This window comes from Acinonyx jubatus, chromosome A1 (genome assembly GCF_027475565.1).
Source record: "Acinonyx jubatus isolate Ajub_Pintada_27869175 chromosome A1, VMU_Ajub_asm_v1.0, whole genome shotgun sequence".
NCBI lineage: Eukaryota > Metazoa > Chordata > Mammalia > Carnivora > Felidae > Acinonyx > Acinonyx jubatus.
In genome coordinates, this window is record NC_069380.1 from 49,475,388 (window position 1) to 49,495,763 (window position 20,376).

Genomic DNA, 20,376 nt, shown 5'->3' on the forward strand with positions numbered 1-20,376 from the left:
TCCCAGGCTTTTCCAAAGGTGATAGTCATATGACCTTCCTCCTCTGAGGAGCTTGGTACCATTTGTACTTTGTTTGATGCCTTGTAACCTCAACTCCCTGATGGCCTCAAGAAAAATTATGATTTTGTAGACTATCTGACTTTTTCTAGTTGTTAGGGGGGAGCGATGTTCTCTTGCAGCTTTATGCATTTTAAGCAGAAGCTGAATTGATTTTGAAGCCTTCATCAGAAGGTAATTGTGTATGCTTCTATAGCCCAGCCAGGAGATGCAGAAAGACAAGAGTTCCAGAAATTCAGAGGAACAGGCTACATTTGACCCAGCCAAAGGAGCATATTCTTGTTCATCTTTCTAATGATGCAGAGAAGTGGGGACTCAGTATGTCCTGTTCAAAATGTCTACCTCGGTAATCCTTTCATGTGGAATTAATCATAATCTCTGTATCTTATAGTCAAGGCCACTTCACTTTGGTCCCCAAATGCTTTTCTCAACATCTCCCGGCGTGCTCAGCTGCACCTGTGATTCAGTCACATGAGTTGATAGACCTCAGAGAGGGGTCAGACCTCCTTCACTGGAGTCCAGAGTACGTCACTTACTAGTTCTGTGACCCGGGGCTAGCTGCTGAAACTCTCCATGGCTCAGTTTCTTCATTGGTAAAATGGAGAAAGTAGTAATACGTACTTGCACCATAGATTTTGTTATGAGATGCCCAACTTATTCTAGACTATTTCCATTTCTCTGAGAACCTCTTGTGCAAAACTAGAGTATATAAAACACTAATGTTCGGCTCAGATTCAAATTGGTATCACATTTCCCCTTTGCTGTTCTTAAGATTGCTTTTGTGAGCACATAAGAAATGTGAGCCTACTTCATTCATGTAGAAAAACAGGAGGTCCTTCTAAACGTAGGGCAATGGGTGAAGACACCTAATTTGATGAGTTCTAAATCATTCCCAAGCCTTTTCTCTTATTATCCTGTTTAGCTTACAATCTTGTGATTCCTACTAAAAGAGTGTTAAGATTGAATAATAATTGATTTGAAATTCTAGCTATCAGTGGAGTTTTAAAAAAACACTTTAGTTCTCTGGAATGCGGCTCCACCAACTGTTCTTGCACTAGGAGCCAAGGAAGGAGAGAGCAATGTGTTGTTGAGACCATCTGGAGGATATATGTGGCTGAACCCTGTTAGAACCTCTCTATAAACTTTTAAGAGTCTGGCAGGCAGGTGTGCGGATTTACTCATTTGTAGTCACCAAAGGTGAAAGCCTCATGAGTTCCCTTGCTTGTTAAAACTGCCGCCCATGAGTCTGGGGTGGCCGGCTTCTGTCTTCTCTCTCTCCTTGGCTCTGTGTCTGCGGGCCAGTTGCCAATTTCACCCAGGGAGCTCCTAAGGTTTTGAACCGACAGAGGGAGAACATTCCCTCCCTGAAACATAATTCCTGAGTCCTTTCCTAGACACCATACACGTGTATATATTCAGTGCCCACAGAAAATCAGCCTCTGTATATATGCTAGGTGGTAGACACTTTGTTAGCCCTGCTCTAATGAGTTCAGACCCTTTAAATGTACTTTGCTGAGTTTATTGAGTGAGGAAAATGGATTACATAATGTTCCTGACACTGCTTTGTTTACTGAGATGAAGTGAGTAATTTGCCAAAACAAACAAACAAACAAACAAGCAAACAAAAAAAAACCAAAGCAAAACAAAAAACCCTTCAAGGTTATGTTATAGCATATGCAAAAGCCATAAAATTAGCCTCTAATGTCTCAAATTGCAGCGAGGTACAGTGTAGAGGTAGGAAATTTTCTGAGATGGAGAATGTTCACTATGCTTAGTTTTAAATCCCTTATCCAGTCCATCCCTGTGCTGGGCACATAGTAGGTCTGTTGGGTGACATAGCACATACTGAACAAACGCGTGTTGCATGATTGATGCATAGAAGAGCTGGCGTACTTTGTCACACACACACAGACACAAAAAGGCACCATAGGCTTTGAAAATGAAGATCACAGTCTAAGCAGGTAGTTGTCCTTTATGGAGAACCCACCATGTGCCTGTCTCTGTGCTAAGGATTTTATCTAGGTGAATTCACTTACTCTCAGAAGAACCTGCAAAGGTAGACTTTATAGCATGAGGCATCAGTGATAGAATTGGAGCTGGTGTTCTGATGAGGTCTAGAAGACAGGGAACAGAAAGAGAGGTAGAGTGTTCTTAACCTTCTGTTTGTTATATCACCGCTGCTCTCCTCTTCATCCTGAGATGGGATGAGGGCTCCCATACCTGATGTAGAAGACTGATGTAGGTGTATGTAAAATCAAGGAATTGATAAACATCTTCAGCTTGCTGAGCCATAATTAATTCCTATGCCGTGTTCCCTATTTTTAATGACTAAAAAGATCATAATTTCACTACTTCCTCTGTCTGACCATCATTCATTAGAACTATTGTTAGCCTAACAAATCCCCTGGTTCTCATTCTAAATCATCTCTTCATTTAATTTTACCCCGTTTGTTACTCTTAATCCTTTTTGAATAATATCTCATTCTGTTTTTTGGACTGGTTCGAACTTCTCACTCTTTCCCGGTGGATTTTGCTTGTCCAACATACTTATTTCACTCTTGTTAAATTTCCTTTTTAGGCAGCTCTTCCACTTCTTAAATTGTTTCGTGTTTCATTCTGAATGATTTCTGACATTTAAATTATTTATGGTTAGGAATGTTGCAGAACCAAATGCAGTATCTTCCAGAATTATGCAGAATGTGCCTGGGGGAAAAGCCTAAGTGTGAGTCCATCATGTCTAACGTCTTCTTTAGGGATTTTTGTGAATGAATTGTGTCCCACAAAAAGCTATGTTGAAGTCCTAACCCTCAGTACCTATAAATGTGATCTTACTTGGCAATATGGCATTTGCAGATTTAATTAAGTTAACATGATATCATAGTTAAATAAGGATAGGCCTTTAATCCAATGTGATTGGTATTCTTATGTGAAGAAAAGACACACAGAGAAAAACACGTAGCAGGAATGCCCTGTGATAACAGAGACAGAGATCGGAGTGATGTGTCTACAAGCCAAGGAGCGGGAGGGATTGATGGCGACTCCAAAAGTTAAGAGGAAGGTATGGAATAGATTCTCCCTTCTAGAGCCTTCAGAAAGAGCATGGCTATACCAACTCCTTGATTTCAGACTTTTGGTCTCTAGAACTGTGAGACAACAAATTTCTGTTATTTTAAGCCACAAGGTTTGTAGTAATTTGTTATGGCAGCCTATGAAACCAATACAGGGACTAAACCATTTCCTGATTTATCATCATCCTCACCTTAGTTGTAATAATGTCAATATACTGGGCATCAATGTGTTCCTGGAAATGGGCTAAGTGTAAGCATGTCATATCTGATTGAATCCTCATAGCCCCCCGATTTATTTTTCCTGATATACAGATTAAGAGACTGAGTATTGGTGAAGTTGAATACATTCTAGTAAGAGGTGGATCTTGAAATGGATCCAAATGGATCAACTCCAAAACCAGTACTTTGAATCACTATGCTTTTCTGCCATCCATGGAAGCGGTATGATCATTCTCTTTTACTGACTTAATATTTGAGGATTATGTTCTACATATAGCATTCTAGCTTCATTTTTTAACAGGATGAAGTCATTGTTATTCCCCCCCCCCCACCATATTCCATTACATTTCTAATTCTTATAGCATCCTCTGTTCTCATTATTACTACTCACTTTCCTTCTTTAAATAGATTTTAGTCACTAGTAAAGTAAAGAATCAGCTCAGGAGAAACTTGATTATCATTTGTTTATGTCTCTGAGGAAAAGGATAGGTCAAAACAACTTCTCTGAAGCTTGCAATTCAAGGAGATGTGTGTCTAACTATTAGGACACAAATATGCTGTGTCTGCCTTTCCTTCACGTTATAATTTGGTTAAAAAACTATTCTTGGCTGAAACAAGGAGCAATAATCAAAGATTCCTTGGCTTCATGCTCTGAGGAAATGTTTTGAAAAGCTTCTAAAGTGACCCAAAACCTTTTGGCATGGTTGAGAGAAAAGTCTGGAAAGGAGAAGCCCCAGTAACTATTCTCTCTTTCATTTGGTTACTCGATTTACTTTATTTTTAGCTTATTTGTTACTAAAAATGCCTTAGAGTTTTATCTTATTATCCATAAAGCTCTTTCATTTATATTATTCAGTTGATTCACACAACATTTTTGAGATACAAGCAGGACAGATATTATTACTCTCATTTTAAAGATGACATGTAGAGATGACATGTTTTGCTTAGGGTCATACAGGCAGTAAATGGAAGTGGTATTAGACCCAGAGATTGTGATTTCTAACATCCAGTTGTATTTTCATAAACCAATGCAAATTAATAACAAAAATTAACATCTATATTGTATATTCAATCTCAGAATCCTCATAGCCACATTATAAAGTAGATTTCTAAAATTGCTATTTCAAAAACCCGTGGACAAAGACCTAAAAGAGAAGCTTAAGAGGGTTGAGTAATGCAACAGAGGATTTGAACCTACGACAAAACACACACCTTTGCTATTTTACTGCACATTGTCCCCAAAGCAAGCATTTGTTAATGTTAAAATTAACGTTTGTTAATGTTAACCAAGGAATGGTCTACAAGGTGATGATACACCAGGAAGGTCAATCCCAGACTGGAATCAGGCGACTTGGAGAATAGTGTAATTTGAATGAAAAGGCATCCAGTAGTCCTCCCTCATCCGCAGTTTCGTTACTTCCGACAGGACGCAGACGATTCTCCTGACGAATCATCAGAGGGTCAACAGTAGCCTAGCGCTGCGTCACAGTGCCTGCGTCATTTTCTTCGCTTCATCTCATCACATAGGTATTTTACCGTCTCACATCGTCATAAGAAAAGGGGTGAGTATAGTGCAATAAGATATTTAGAGAGAAAGAGAGAGACTACATTCACGTAACTTTTATTACAGTACATTTTTGTGATGGCTTCCCGGCCTCTTGGCTAAGATCAAGTGTAGTATTATAGTGCATTGTTATAATTGTTCTATTTTATTATTAGTTGTTATTATTAATGTCTTACTGTGCCTAATTTATAAATTAAGTTTATTGTAAGTATGTACATATGTATAGGAAAAAGCATAGTATATATAGGGTTCAGTACTATCCGCGGTTTCAGGCATCCATGGTGGGGGTTGGGGGTGGAACAGATCTGTGGATAACGGGGGACTGCTATATATTTCTTTTACATTGAAACTTCAGTGGAGTCCAGATTCCCTTGATTCCCAATTCACATCACATCTGCCTATTCTGACAGAGCATTTAAATAATTTACTTGACTTTTAAAACATGTACTCATAGGGTTTCTTCCCTGTCAGCGTTTGCTCAGGTACCCTGATGAGACGTGTAGTTGAAATCCTTGAGTGATGACGGCTCTGTGCTATTAGGTGACAGGTTTCAGCACCTGACAGACAATCTAATTGGTTTAACAGTGATCAGACTTTTGAGAAGTTAAACCCACCTTCGAATCACAATGACATATAATGGGAGAGTTTGGAAAAAAACGCACACACAACAGCCTCCAATTTTTTTCCCCTGCACTTTATTGTTACATGTACAGACCACATTTTTTTTTGCAGTTAAATCTTAGAGACAAACATTTTTTCTTTTCAGAAAGAAGGCTGGGTTAGGAACTTTATCAGAATGTTTTATATTGAGCAAATTTCTTTGGACTCATTTGAAAAAATAAATAGAAATCTCTTATTTAAAAGAGATGTGTGATGGAAAATCTTTGTACACTAACCATTGAATTATTGACTTCTCTGTATACTTAGATTGGAGGATATTGGAAGATTTTCTTTAAATTATTCATTGAATGGCTTTAAAGTAAATTTAATCCCCAGAAATATTCAGAGCCTTTATTTTGAATGAGGAAAGACAATCAATTCACTGAGAATTGTTTGTGTCCAAATATCAATGTATCTGAATTATGTTCACTTTCACATGTGCCATCTAATGAAATATTCAGAGTGGCTTTTCATTTTCCAGAGTCAAGTCATCTTAAATAATTTATTCATCTATAGAATCAGGCTAGCATTAAATCACTTCCCAGGATATTGACAAAAATCTGTTTTCCTCCCAATTTCAACACATACTAAAACCCAAAATGAATTCAACATTGGAGTAAGTGATTAATCTAATTTGTACTTTATGCAGTTAAAAAGCCTAATATAAAAAGCCTATATAATTTTTTCTTTAAAATTTTAATGACTTAACCTTTAGGATGTGTGTTGATATTATTGGTTGTTTTAGCAACCTGCTGTCCACATATGCTGGATTGACAGAACATACCTAATACATTGTTTTTAACAGTCAACTTCAGTGCCGTCAGATGCAGTGTCATAGCACCTCTTTATACTAAAGAATTTATCAGCCATTACTCCATTGTGAGGGGTTTTCTATGTCTGGGTTTTGATTCAGTCTACTTGTAGACAGAGGGTCAATTTATTTTTATTTATTTATTTTTTTTATTATGAAGGCTTTTTTTTTCAATATATGAAATTTATTGTCAAATTGGTTTCCATACAACACCCAGTGCTCCTCCCAAAAGGTGCCCTCCTCAATACCCATCACCCACCCTCCCTCCCTCCCACCCCCCATCAACCCTCAGTTTGTTCTCAGTTTTTAAGAGTCTCTTATGCTTTGGCTCTCTCCCACTGTAACCTCTTTTTTTTTTTCCTCCTTCCCCTCCCCCATGGTCTTCTGTTAAGTTTCTCAGGATCCACATAAGAGTGAAAACATATGGTATCTGTCTTTCGACAGAGGGCCAATTTAATGGAGAGACACACCTTTCTGTTTCAGCAGTGATATTCTACAGCTGAAGAATAACCAAAAGAAAATCAGGATGCTGACATTAAAACTGCAACTATATTCTGACATTTGCAGGGGACCCCTTTTATGATGTGTAATTTTCCTAGGTTTTTTTCTGTTACGTAATTTTTTTCTAGATCTTTTTTATGGAAAGCGAATTCAATGTCACATTTATCAGTCTAGTTTCCTTGCTTAATATGAGAATCTTTGGTTTCCTAGGGTTATTCCTTAAGATACCATTGATACGTCAGAGGGCCTTAGTATTCTTTAGTGAAAATTTAGAGGAAAACAGTTTGGAACTTTTGCCAAGGCTCCGAATCGCTGAGTTTGGACACTTCTCTGTTGTCCATGCAATGCTGGCGGTGCTTTCTAGGGACTACAAATGCTCACTCTAAACCGAGTCACTGCCATGCAAGCAATACTTCCTAGTGACTCTAGGCAGAGGCTTGATCATGATATTGATCATGTGTGTAACTGTAACTAGTGTGACCTTGGGCAAGGTGATTGCTTTACCCTTTAAGCCTCGGTCTCCTCATCTACAAAGTAACAATAATGATAAAACAGTATTTGCTTCATAAAGAGGTCATGAGGATGGAATTATCTAGCAATATACTTTGATATAATAGGTGCTCAAGAAAAAGTACTCGTGTCATTCCTGTAGTAGCTAAAGGGGCAGAGGGGTATAATAGGAAGACTGAAGATAATCAGCTAAAATTTTATTCGTCCTTAAATGAGGTTCCACTGCTCCAGGAACTGAGTTAGGCAGTTGAACATACATATATGGGACAAAGACAGGAAGGAAATACGGCTAAGTAGTATTTCATGCGTGGTAGAATAAGAAGTGCTATTTTTTTTCTTCCTTATACTTTTCTGTGCTTTCTGCATTTTATACCATAAAGATGAGTTGCTTTTTTAATCCTAAAATTTCATTTAAGGAATAATATAGAACTATGCTGCCCTTTGTAATTTTTCTTCCTGTTAACCCAGCTCCAGGAACCTTTGAATTGAGTCCTTTGGAGAGATTTTGCAGGATGATATTTGCCATTGGTGTTGCAATAGGGTCCGAGATGTGGGCAACCCTCAGAAAGCTGGAAACACAGGTTGAGAGTCAGACAAAGCTGGGCCTGAGTCCATCCACACTCTATCAGTAACAAGCTGTGCAGTCTTGAGAATGTTACTTCATCTCTCTGAGTCTCTTTCCTGATCTGTAAAATGAAGGTGACAATCCCCTTTGCAAGATTGTAGTGATGATTAAATCAAGTGAGAGTTCCTATGTAGTGCACTTAGCATAGTCCGAACCATAAAAGTAGTCATATAATGGTGGCTATTATTATTCAGTGAAAGATTATTGAAGGTCAACTTCTTTTTTTTCATGAAGCAACTGAAGCATATGGAAATTACATGACTTCTCTGATCTCTTCCTGATAGTAAATGACAGAATGTCAGGTTTACTAACATCAGTACAGCACTCTTTCCAATAGACAGGTGTTTCAAAATGTGTGTTATTGAATACGATCTTCAAAGTTTTTCCGTATAAGCATAAAACCCTGGTATTATTTGCTTAATACTTTTCTTTATGTTTACTTAAGTAACTTTTTCACTTATGTAAATTTGTTTAGAAATTGTCTGCCATTCTTTTATTTTATTTTATTTAAAAAAAATTTTTTTTTCAACGTTTATTTATCTTTTTTGGGACAGAGAGAGACAGAGCATGAACGGGGGAGGGGCAGAGAGAGAGGGAGACACAGAATCGGAAACAGGCTCCAGGCTCCGAGCCATCAGCCCAGAGCCTGACGTGGGGCTCGAACTCACGGACCGCGAGATCGTGACCTGGCTGAAGTCGGACGCTTAACTGACTGCGCCACCCAGGCACCCCTCTGCCATTATTTTAAATATAAATCAGTATCACTTCCCGTGTCATAAACAAAAGGTGATTATGAAATAAATTCAATAATGCAAAATAATTTTATTATATTTTAGCTAGATAGTATTAGAAGTGAGTTAAATGTCAGTTTTAAAAGCCTAGAACACTTCATGACATGAAGGAATTGGTGCCCTAATAAGTAAGAAATGAAAAAGCAGAAAGATGTTAAGTTATGGTACCTGGCTGTAAGAGACTGGCCATTTGCACTTGGTTTCAGAATGGATCAGAATGGGTGATGATAATGTGCAAAGATTGGTCATGGAGTGAGTGCATAGCCAGAGTAGAATGTCATTTCTGTTTCAGAAAGGTCTGAAACCATCTCATACTACTCATCAGATTTCCTAAAAGGATATTACTTGTTTAAGAACCTACCTAGTTTATTCTAACTGATTCCTCAGCCATCCATCCCACTTTCATGTAGTTTCTGACTTTCCACGATGGTTTTATATCAGCTGTTGCTGTTACTCTTATGCTAATGCATGGAACATGAGTTTTATAGCAATGAGGCAATCCATTTTCAGTGACAGGTTGTAATGAACTGAGAGGGTTGTACTATGAACTTTATTGTGGTGGGAGAGATGGCAGTACAACATATACATCAGTCAAATTGCCAAAAAATGTCCTTCTGCAAAAATGCCAGTTGGGGATGTAATAATGTGACCATGTTCAGAACAGGTGGGGGTAAGGCAGGTCGGCAGAACACCTCACCAGAGGCTAAACTTCCAGAGTTTTCATCAGTAATGTGTGAGTAATTTCTCTCTGTCTCAGTCAACATTTTAGGAACGTAAATACTAAAGTACACGCGTGAGAATGGCACTATAGTTCTTGAAATGAGGAAGAAGTAAAGAAAGTCATACAAATGACGAAGAAACTAGCAGGGAAACCCCTCTCCTTCAATGAAAAAACCTTTCTGTCCTAATTCTCCCACTTTGATTCTCTTCCTCACTTTTCTTTATGTCTTTGTGTTTTTCTCTCTGACATACTATCCTTCAATTTTTCAAGTAACTTAACTCTGACCCCTTCTAATTTCAGCTTATTATTTTTTTAAGAAGGTCTACAAAGGAGATATGTCCAGTTTGGGAAAATAAACTCTTGAGGAGATTGTAATCAAAGCACATGAAATATATGAAGAGGGTAAAGATAAAACAGGTCATCACCAAAGTCTAATATAAGATTTTTTCTGTGAAACTTAGAAATGGTAGATAGAAGATACAGAAAAAATGTCAGGTAACTGACATTTAAGGGATCTATCCTGAGATTTTTCAAGAGTCTTTCAAATTATAAATATCAATGAAGTATAAAATATCTCAAATAAAACTGAAGAAAATATACTGAAATATATGTGTGTTTCTTCTAGACTGTTAATGAATCCTTACATTATAAACTGACACCAGACTATGACAGTGGATGATTGGTTGGTTGCTGATATTAGGATGAGCTGTTTGATAAAGAAGCAGTTTGCCAACTTTTCTGTGAAGGACTTGGTGGTAAATGCGTTGATGAAGCTACTCAAACAATCTTTAATTTTATCTCTTGGGTGATGGTAATTTTCCCACCAGTTGGAACACTAGCCAGAACATTGTCATATGTTGCTTTCTTTCCATTTCTTTATTATGGATTTATTCACTTTATAGCTATGAACACTGCTGAAATAGACATTCTTTAATTTATTGCAGAATTCTATGTTAAGCTATATTGAGTATGTGAACCATCACTTTCTTAACCTTAAAATTCTATTAACAGCACTATTATTGGCCTTTTATTTTGAGAATGACTTTTTCTGTAGGAAATTTTGTGTGTGTGTGTGTGTGTGTGTGTGTTTTAAATAACATTCAGAATACTACTCTGTTGTTTCTAGAAAATTGTCCAGACCACACACATTTGTGTCTTCTGGGTCTGGCACATATTGTGGTGCAATGAATCTGAATTTCTCCACATGTCTTTTATTTGCAGATGACATAATAGCATACTTGACAAATTCTAGAGAATCAAAGTAAAGCTAACTCAAACAATAAAAAAATTCAGCCTAGTAGCAAGATATAAAATTAATATGCAAAAATCAATAGCAGACATGTACATGAGTAGCTAGTTAGAAGTTATACTGGGATAAAAATCCCATTTACAGTAATGACAGAAAGGTAATGCATGAAAGAATCAATTGAATAATAAATCATTCTGTTTTGAGCATCAAATGAGAATAGCTTGTAAGATAGGATAGTGTACTATCAATATAGCGTTCGTATACCTGGCATTATGTTGGCTATTAGTAGATGGTGAGTCACTTGAAGACAAGAGTCATAGCTTAGCTCCGTTTTCTGCAGCGCCAACCAACACACGGGTCATGCGTTAGTACTCCCTGTGTGTTTGTTGCAAGCAGTGGAAAGCACACAATTGATGGCCATTGGGAATTCCCAGGGAAGAGGTAGAAATGCTGCTTCCTGATTTTGTGTGGTGGCTAAGGGCTCCTGGGATGGAGCTCTGTTTATTTTGTGCATGATCCTTGCAGAAAAGTTCCATCATAGTCTCTGGGGAAAAGAATAGTGGGAGCTGGACTGGAAGCCCCATTATCTGTGGAGCTTTGCATGCTGATGGTGATGCTGTATTGGGTCTGCCAAGTTTGTCCACTGGGGCTCCTGGAAGGAAACTGTATGTACATTTACAAAGCAAACATACTTAAGGAACAAAATTATTTCTATGAAAAATTTAAAATTACCTTCCACTCTGTTAAATAGGATGACTAGTATTCAGTATCTTTCTGGCAGTTCTAGTCAACATAAAATGGGAGGAAAAAGTGATAAGCTGGGGCGCCTGGGTGGCTCAGTCAGTTAAGCTACCTACTTTGGCTCAGGTCATGATCTCACAGTTCCTGAGTTTGAGCACAGGGCAGAGCCTGGAGCCTGCTTCGGATTCTGTGTCTCCGTCTCTCTCTGCCCCTCCCCGCTCACACTCTGTTTCTCTCTGTCTCTCAAAAACAAATAAATGTTAACAAAATTAAAAAAACAAAAAGTGATAAGCTATACGTATTGTAACAAAGGAGATAACTTTTTAATGACATGAGAATTAACTATTTTTATGAGTTAATAAAATAACTTTTATTACAGATGGTATAAAAACCATTAGAAATAAAAAGGTAAATATTGTAAATATAAGATCATATTTATAAATATATTTATAAATATAAAAGGTAAATCTTACTAAATATAGTAAATATATAAATATAGTAAATATATAAATATATTTATAAATATAAAAGGTAAATCATAGTAAATATAAGATTAGCGTATAAAAATCAGTAGCATTTCCTTATACCAGAAGTAACTTATTAGAAAATATAATAAAAAATTCTAACCCATGATAGAAAAAGCTTGGGAATAATAAATAATAATAAATAATAAAACCCAGCAGGCTTTGAATTTGATGTCATCTGCCCCCTTTACTTTGAGACCAGATAAAGGCCCCTTGCTGCAGAAGCTGCTCCTTGGTACCAACCCTCAGTAGCTCTAGGATCCCTCCTCAGGGTGCAACCATAGACAGGCAACTTTGGTGGTGAGAACATAGTCCAGAGGGAGGCTGCCTAGATTTGAAACCCATCTACATCAAGATGTAATAGACAGGTCCTAATTGTTTCATCTGTTAAATGGGGCTAATAACTCTATGTAATAGGGTTGTGAATATTTAATGAGTTACTGCATATAAAGCAGCATCTGGCACATATAGTTGCCACACAAGTGTGAGTTCCCACTAGGATCATCACTGTGTATCCTGCTTGACATCATCCACTGTGTGGTCCTACAGAACTTAGTTCCCCTTTAAGGCCCTGCCTTAACAGTTATAATGAAGTGAATTTCATTTCCAAAATGTTAACAGGAAAATGATAGATGCTTACATGGCAAAGATGGGTCAGACTCCAAGTTTCAGAGGATTTAGGCATGTTCTCCTGAATGTGCATTCTATCTTCCTACCTTACGAAACTATAAAACCTCCCCGATGGTTTCATAAAACTGTAAAAACCTTCTAATGGAGAGACATGCTATATCTCAGATGAGATTCAATATTATAACTAATTTATATACTTAATATATTATATATTATATTTATACACTTAATATATTATATATAATATATTATGTATATTATACACTTAATATATTATATATTAAAACTAATTTATACACTTAATTCCAGTGTAATAAACTCTCTCTGCACGTTTTTCCTAACTTAGCAAGTTCATTTTAAACTTTTAGTGGAAGACTAACTGCACCAGAAAAGAAAAAACAAATTAAAAATAAAAGGAGAATAATGGTGCTGTTTGCTTTACTATAAATCTAACAAAAATACAGCTCTAGTGATGGAAGTGGTCTAGTGCTGGTCTCTAGTACACTATGAAATATGGTAGCCGTTAACTAGACATGGCTATTTACATACAAATTAATTAAAACTAAAAACTAAGATGAAAAATTTAGTTTTTAATCATACCACATTTCCAGTGTTCAATAGCCACATGTGGCTACTGCATCAGACAGCACAGACATAGAACATTTCCTTTAGCACAAAGAGTTCTATTGAACAGTGCAACTCCAAAAACAGATATACGATAATCTAGTATAGGATAAAGATGGCAATTCAAATAAGTGGGCAGAAGTGGATTTTTTCAGGAGGCCATTTAATTTTTTTTCTCATTGGAAAAGTCTATGAAAAATGATAAAATATTCTGAAGCCATGAAGAAAAATAAAGCAAATAATACTACATCAAAAAAGGAAACTTTCTGTAAGAAAAATATAAAGAGAATAAATGATAGATGACAACTGGGAGAATTTTGTAACCTATTGACAAAAGGACTATTTAAAGAACTCCTGAAGATTAATTAAAAAAAAAAAAAAGTAAAGCTTCAGTAGGGAAGTGAATAAAGTATATCAAAGGTCAATTCAAAGGAGAAATAATGCCATGGCTATCCAACTTATGAGTAGATGGTCAATTTCTTTAGTTAAAAAAATGCAATTAAAACAACATTGAGATATGATTTTTTTACCTGTCATACTGTCAAAGTTTAAGAATGAATAGACATCAGGCTTTCTCCATACTATTAAATGGAATAGAGATGGCTGCCATATGTTTGGTGAGAAATATGGCAAGCGTATAAAAATTTAAAACATGCTGACCTCTTTTTAAAAACTTTTAATTTAATTTTTTTTGTTTTAGAGAGAAAGAGAGGGGAAAGGGACATATGGGGGAAAGGGGTGGAGGGAGAGAGGGAGAGAATCTTAAGCAGACTGCAAGCTGAGTGCAGGGAGCCCAAGGCAGGGCTCTACCCAACAACCCCGGGATCTGATGTCCAGTGGACTGAGCCACCCAGGCTCCTTGACACATGTTTACTTCTTGACTGGGCAATGCCACCTTACATAAAGATGTACTTGTATGTAAAGGATTAATTGCAGGACTATTTATAATTCACTACAAATGGAAACAGTACAAATGTCTATCTGTAGTGGATTTGTTTAATTATGCCATATATATAGGGTGTATATATGTGCACATACTTATGTACATGTGTAACAAAATATGTACAAAATATGTACATGTATAACAGAAATACTACATAGCCATTAGTACAATGAGGTAACTCTGTATGTTCCAGTATGGGCAAATACCCTCAATGTACACTGAAGTAAAAAAGAAAGAGTATTACTTGTAAATAGATACATGCATCTTATAAATTTATAATATAATTAAATAATTGCCTTACAGAATTATTTATAAATAAAGCAAAAACTATTATATAGGATATTACCAAATTTTAAAATGCATATTTCCCTCTCTCTCTTTCTCGAACATGTATATTTTTCATATGCTTAGAAATAAGTCTGGAAGACTTAAAACTATTTATAACATGCTTTTAAAAATAAAAATATTCATATGGTAAAATGCGAGACTAGAGCTACCAGATGCAAAGAAAACTTTCTGGGTAGCCCAGGAAAGAGGGCTTAAAAGTTTTCAGAAAATAACCTACACTGGTCAGACTGAGGTAAGTATTACATAGTAGGTAGAAAATATACTATGGAGGTCCACACGGAGGTGCAATTAATTCTAATTTAGGGGAGGTAGAATAGGGGAAGGGGTCCCAGAGGATATTTGACTTGATTCTGAAAAGAATAGGATTTTATTGTTCCTCCTTTTTCACATGAAAGAATCAGGGGGTTAGAATAAACACTTAAAACCTTGGATTGTGAGTGACCTGTTCTGCGAGTGTTCCTCAGACGAGCAAACATTTCTAATAAATATTAACTTGATAAATGAGTGATGTCTTGCAATATGAGTAGTGAGTAGTACATGATACTCCATGTCACATGATTACAATTGAGCCAATGGTTCTTCTCTCTCTCTCTCTCTCTCTCTCTGCGGGATTGTGGGTGATTGCCTCCCATACTTGGATGCTCAGTCTCAGGCTGCAGTGTTTGGCAAAAATCAGTGATTTTTCATAACTTTGGAAGGTGCCCACAACTGGCACTAGTGTATTTTTGTCACTTCAAAGCACCTATGGACTTTGCTCTTCCATACAAGAGTAAGCTTAGGAATGCTTTGCTTCTCTCTAGGTCAGGCTGCCTGCAAATATCTCTTTCTTCTGCCTTATTGCCAGTTACATTTAATACAGTATATGAAAAGAGTTTATTAATACCGTAGTCAACATCCGTGCGAGTGTATACAATGACCCCCATGTAGAAAAAGGTTGAAAAGAAAGGTGGTAAGAGGAAGGTGCTGATTACCATGGAGGTTAAGAAGGAAATCGTCAAGAAGTGTGAATGAGGTGTGTGAGTGGCTGAAATTGCATGATTTTTTAAGAAGTTTATGTCTGCATCTCTTCCACAGAGGAGGAGGAGACAAAGGCAGAGGAATCCCTCACTTCAAGTGAGGTTAGGGAGATGTATAAAATGTGGGAAACAGTGCAAAATTTTGTAGAAGAGCCCCGCCCGAATCAGGCTGTAGCAGTGTGAGGGATGTATCTGTTTAATGACAATGTAATGTCACATTTTCGCAAAATCCTCAAAAGGAGGCAAAAGCAAGTGTCATTGGATAGGTTCCTTGTTAAAGTTGCACGAAAAGAAAAAGATTCCATTGAACCAATAGATAGCAGTGATTCCGTTAGTGATAGTGAAAGGCATCCTACACAATCCTCTCTCTAATCTCCCTCACACCAGCCCACGAAGGTTTTCAAAGGAAAGTACAGGTTATTTAGTTCATTTTCTCTTATATTTTGTATTTTCTTTATTATTTGGTATTATATTGCAGTATTGTAATCATTTTTATATGAATATTTTTGGGTTGTGGAATGAATCATCTGAGTTTCCGTTATTTCTTACAGGGAAATCTGCTTTGATATACAAGTGCTTTGGATTGCAAGCATGTTTCCAGAACAAATTATGTTCACAAACCAAGGTTTGGCTGTATAGGACAATATACTGCTTGCTAACGAGTTTTGACTGTATCCTACAACTAAGCACAACTAAGCAATAGAGAACTAGTCAAGGGTTTTGAAGAGTGATGGAGTAAGATCAGACATGTGTTCTGGAACGATAAGTTTGATGGCAGGATGAAGGATGACCTGCAGAAAGAGACTAGAGGCTCCTAGGGTATCGTGTGTTCACACCAAGAATGATGTGATCCAGAATAAAGGTATTGGGAGTGGAATGTGAAGGAGAGAGTGGGCAGGAGAGAACCTACAGGTATCTGCAGAGGTTATATGTATGCCACCCACCTCACAAGATGTTTTGGCTACTCCCAGGGTATTTCACACCATCCTTCCCTGTCATGGGTTTTGTCTATTTCCCTTCTGCCAGGTTTCTCTTTCTTGAGCTGCCTGCCAGCTATTGAGGCTAATGTGCCTTTTTGAAATACCATAAGGCCTGGAAGCACTATTGACTTAAACATTAATTAATTAGTGAGGCAGCCCTCCTAAAGCAGATCCTTTTTGGCCAGGGAAAGCTAAATGTCTAAATGTAGAGTATAAATATGACTGTAGTTCACTGTAATTGTGAAGAGTGTGAAACAATTTACCTAATGGTTTAGGGCAGGTTTAAAGTGGGTTTAATTAGCAACTCATTGCTGTGCAACTCAGTCATATGATCAGCATTGCCCTTGTCTTTTTAAATAAAAGGAACCGGAGAGTACAAACAAGGGCTGTGAAGGCTAAGTGATTCGTCAGCTTCTTCTAGGCAGCACTGCTCCAGGAATCATATGGAGATAGCTTTCTCTTCCTCTAAATTCTCTGTGCTGTCTTGTGGACTTTGTTGATAAGGAATCTGGCCAGGATTGAATGCACATGGGAAGAGAAATTGAAGATGGGCTGGTGTCTGGCCATTTTCCTCTCTGGGACTCACCAGATCTTTAGCCCTTTACTAGGAAACTCCACGGTGATAATTTCTGCTGGAGTGACTGCCTCCCATAGCTCCTGTATTCACAGAGGTTTCCTTGCATACGACACTAGGCTTGGTGCTGTATGAGGGAAGCCAAAAGATTGAGACTTATGCTGGGCCTTAGGGAGCTTGCAGTTTAAGTGATGAAATAAGACTAACAAATGGGGAACGGAGAACTCAGTGCAAAACTGTCAGAAGAGTGGCTGTCCATATTGTTAACAGGGGACTAAAGACATGTTATCATCAGAGATCACATAGTCTTCAGTCTACATTTGGTTCTTGGGGTACTGGAAAACCCCTGTCTTCTCACAATGGATTGCTCAGCCAGTATGTCACTGACCCCGGGTTGCAGCAACTGAATGAGAGAATTCCTTGTGTGATCCAAGTTGCATTCATCTTAAGGCATTTGGAAGATGGAGAGATTGATACAGGCCGAGAAGCCTTTGATGCAAAGGTGGCACAGAAGGATGGGTGTGTCAGAACAGGCAAGATCTGAGGAACTTTACATCTTCTTTACTTTCAAGTCTAGGAATTCAGAGGCTGATATGATGCTATTCAGGCCCTTAAAACAAAGCACAATTCTGAAGGGAGCAGGACATGCCAACAGTATTTGTCAACACACACATACTGAGAAAACTGTTCTGTAATAGCTGCTGAGCCAAGCAGAGGGGAAACAAGTTGAGAAAGACATGACTCCTGCCCTGGAAAAGCTTCTTGGATGAAGGTGGAAAAAGATCAGACTTAATGTCTTTATATTTCCTGCATCTGTTGGAAGACAACAGCATCCGGTACATCCGGCAAAAGGCTGTTTTCTCTATCCAGGTGAAACTGGAGCGAAACACATGGAATGTCACTTAACTGGTCATTCAAGTCTTGCTCTCATTACCCCTTTCCCCATATTCACCAAACAACTTGAATGTTACTTTACTGCAGTGATCATGAAATCTGAAGAATAATGGTGGGAATATATATTGATGTTTGAATACTTACATTTATAAAATGTGCTCCATTGGGAAAAATACTTAAATTCATCTGCATGCTTAATATTTACATATTTAAAGAGATTCAGAATTACTATCATATTTCTACATTTATGGTGGTGAAAAAAACCGTTGTTGTAATGATTTGTTTGATTTCTGTTCATAATTCAGCAATAGTATAATCCTGAAGTCATTCATCATCTTTTTTGTATGCTCTTCTCCCAGTCTGTTTGTCCTCCTACTTTCTACCCTGTCTCTGATCAAGGCATTCAGCACCCTTCCTGTACTTAGCAAAAATTTGAATTCTGGGGCCCTTTTTGGCTTCACCCCTTCTTTTACCTGTAGATCTACTTACTGGTCCAATTATGTCTTGCCATGTTGCCTTTCCCAAGTGTGTTCTCTTCTGTTACCTCTAGGTTTTAATAGCCTTTAATGGATGTGCAAAATAAAGACTGCATCTCCCAGTATTTCCTTACAGCTGAACGTGTTTCTCTGTCTCTACCCTGACAAACGAGATAGGTAGTAATGCTGTGCAGCAACTTCTAGGAAGCTTCGTAAGAGACAATATGTGTGCCATTTGTCATTATTTTTTGTCTGTGTGCTCCCTGGCTGGAGCTGAGGCAGCCTTTTTTTTTTCTTTTAAAGAGAAGTTTTTAATTTTAAAGGTCAATTTTTCCATTTCTTTTTCTTAATGGATTTTTCTTTTGGTGTCCTATCTAGTTGCAGACAGGATAACCAAGGTCACAAAAATTTTTTATGTTTATTTTTCCTAGAATTTTTATAGCTTTACCTCTTATTTAGGTCTGCAATCCATTTTGAGTTAATTTTTAAGCATGGTGTTAGGTAAGGGTGCATAATCATTTCCTACAGCTGCAAGCAGCCCTTTTGAAACATGAGGCAACAATACCAAGCATAGCGGAGTATCAGGATGACAGAATGGGGGCCTGCCAGTGTGAAGCTGCTCTCCCACGTCTGGACTGCTTAACTCTGAATCTCTTTCATGTGAGAGAAAATTTCTGTCTTTCAGAAAACACCAGTGTTTTGGGCTCTCTCTTACATGACTCGGATCTAATCCTGATTAATACATGTCTGCTGCTGTCTGTTTCTTGCTCTCCTCACTATTGTTATTAATCTCACAGGAGACTGATAAACATAATGTAAGCCATGTAGTGGAAGGCTTAGCAGCACAGGCTCCGGAATATTCTTGTGTGGGTCTCTGCTTTCTATATAGCTGTGCATCTCTTTTCCTCAGTTTTTTCATCGTTAAATGGGGACCACATAAGTTTATTGACAGAAACAAATGAGATAATGCCTATGAAAAACCAGATGCATGGAGTCCAGTGGCAAGTGCTCCATAAAAGGTAGCTTCCCTTGATATTATCATATTGCATAGTTTTATCTGAGAGAGAGATCTTAGAATAAATGCCGCCAGACACGATACGCTGATACAATGATTTACTAAATAGTAACCTGCCAGTCATACTCTTCTCAGCTAAGTCATTTTTATGTTTATACCAAAATTTTATATTTGGCATATTTATGTTTACATTTAAACTGAAGGTGCCCAAATTTATAGGACATATTAAGTCACAGGCTTGCGTTGACTGATCTGTACATGTTGATGTGCCGTATTTCTCAAAATAATTTTCTGGCATCATCTTTTATACTGTCTTCTTTGGCAGTGGAGCCTCTCGTACCCAGGTTTTCTAATATCTTCTATAATATTTACCACACCTGGAGGATTATTCTGATTATTTTTTGCCCTAGGCTTTCTTTATGCAAACATAAAACTGTGAAACAGAATGTTTTCCAGACAATTTCAGCAACCACCTGATTAAATTTCAGACATTCAGTCAAACACTTCTGCCAAATCTCACACTCCATCTTTTTCTTTTCAGGGATCCTTTAAAAACAAAATTTTTAAAAAGTTGATTGAATATATGTATCCCAATAGTGTTTGTGACCTGGCTGTAATCTGCAACATTTTTAAATAGTCTTATTCTTAAACAGGATAATGTATTTTATTTTGAAATCATTGTTCACTCAGCAATACAATTATTGATGCCTAGTCTGTAACTGTAGCCCGACAACTGTAGCAGATTTCCCCGTTACTCTAGTCCAAGTGCTCTTCTCTCCTGCCTTTCCCAGGTCACTTCCTGAATCCTCCTACACATCGCTGCACAGAACTCAAT

At 37.4% G+C, this 20,376-nt stretch overlaps 1 long non-coding RNA gene across 1 annotated transcript in view; it reads left to right on the forward strand.

The window, feature by feature from the left end:
• Positions 1-20,376, forward strand: part of LOC113601063 (uncharacterized) — a 521,919-nt gene that overhangs the window by 39,397 nt on the left and 462,146 nt on the right. Inside the window, exon 6 of the long non-coding RNA XR_008296022.1 lies at positions 4,771-4,906. This is a non-coding gene — a long non-coding RNA (uncharacterized LOC113601063). The remainder of the gene's footprint in view (positions 1-4,770; positions 4,907-20,376) is intronic.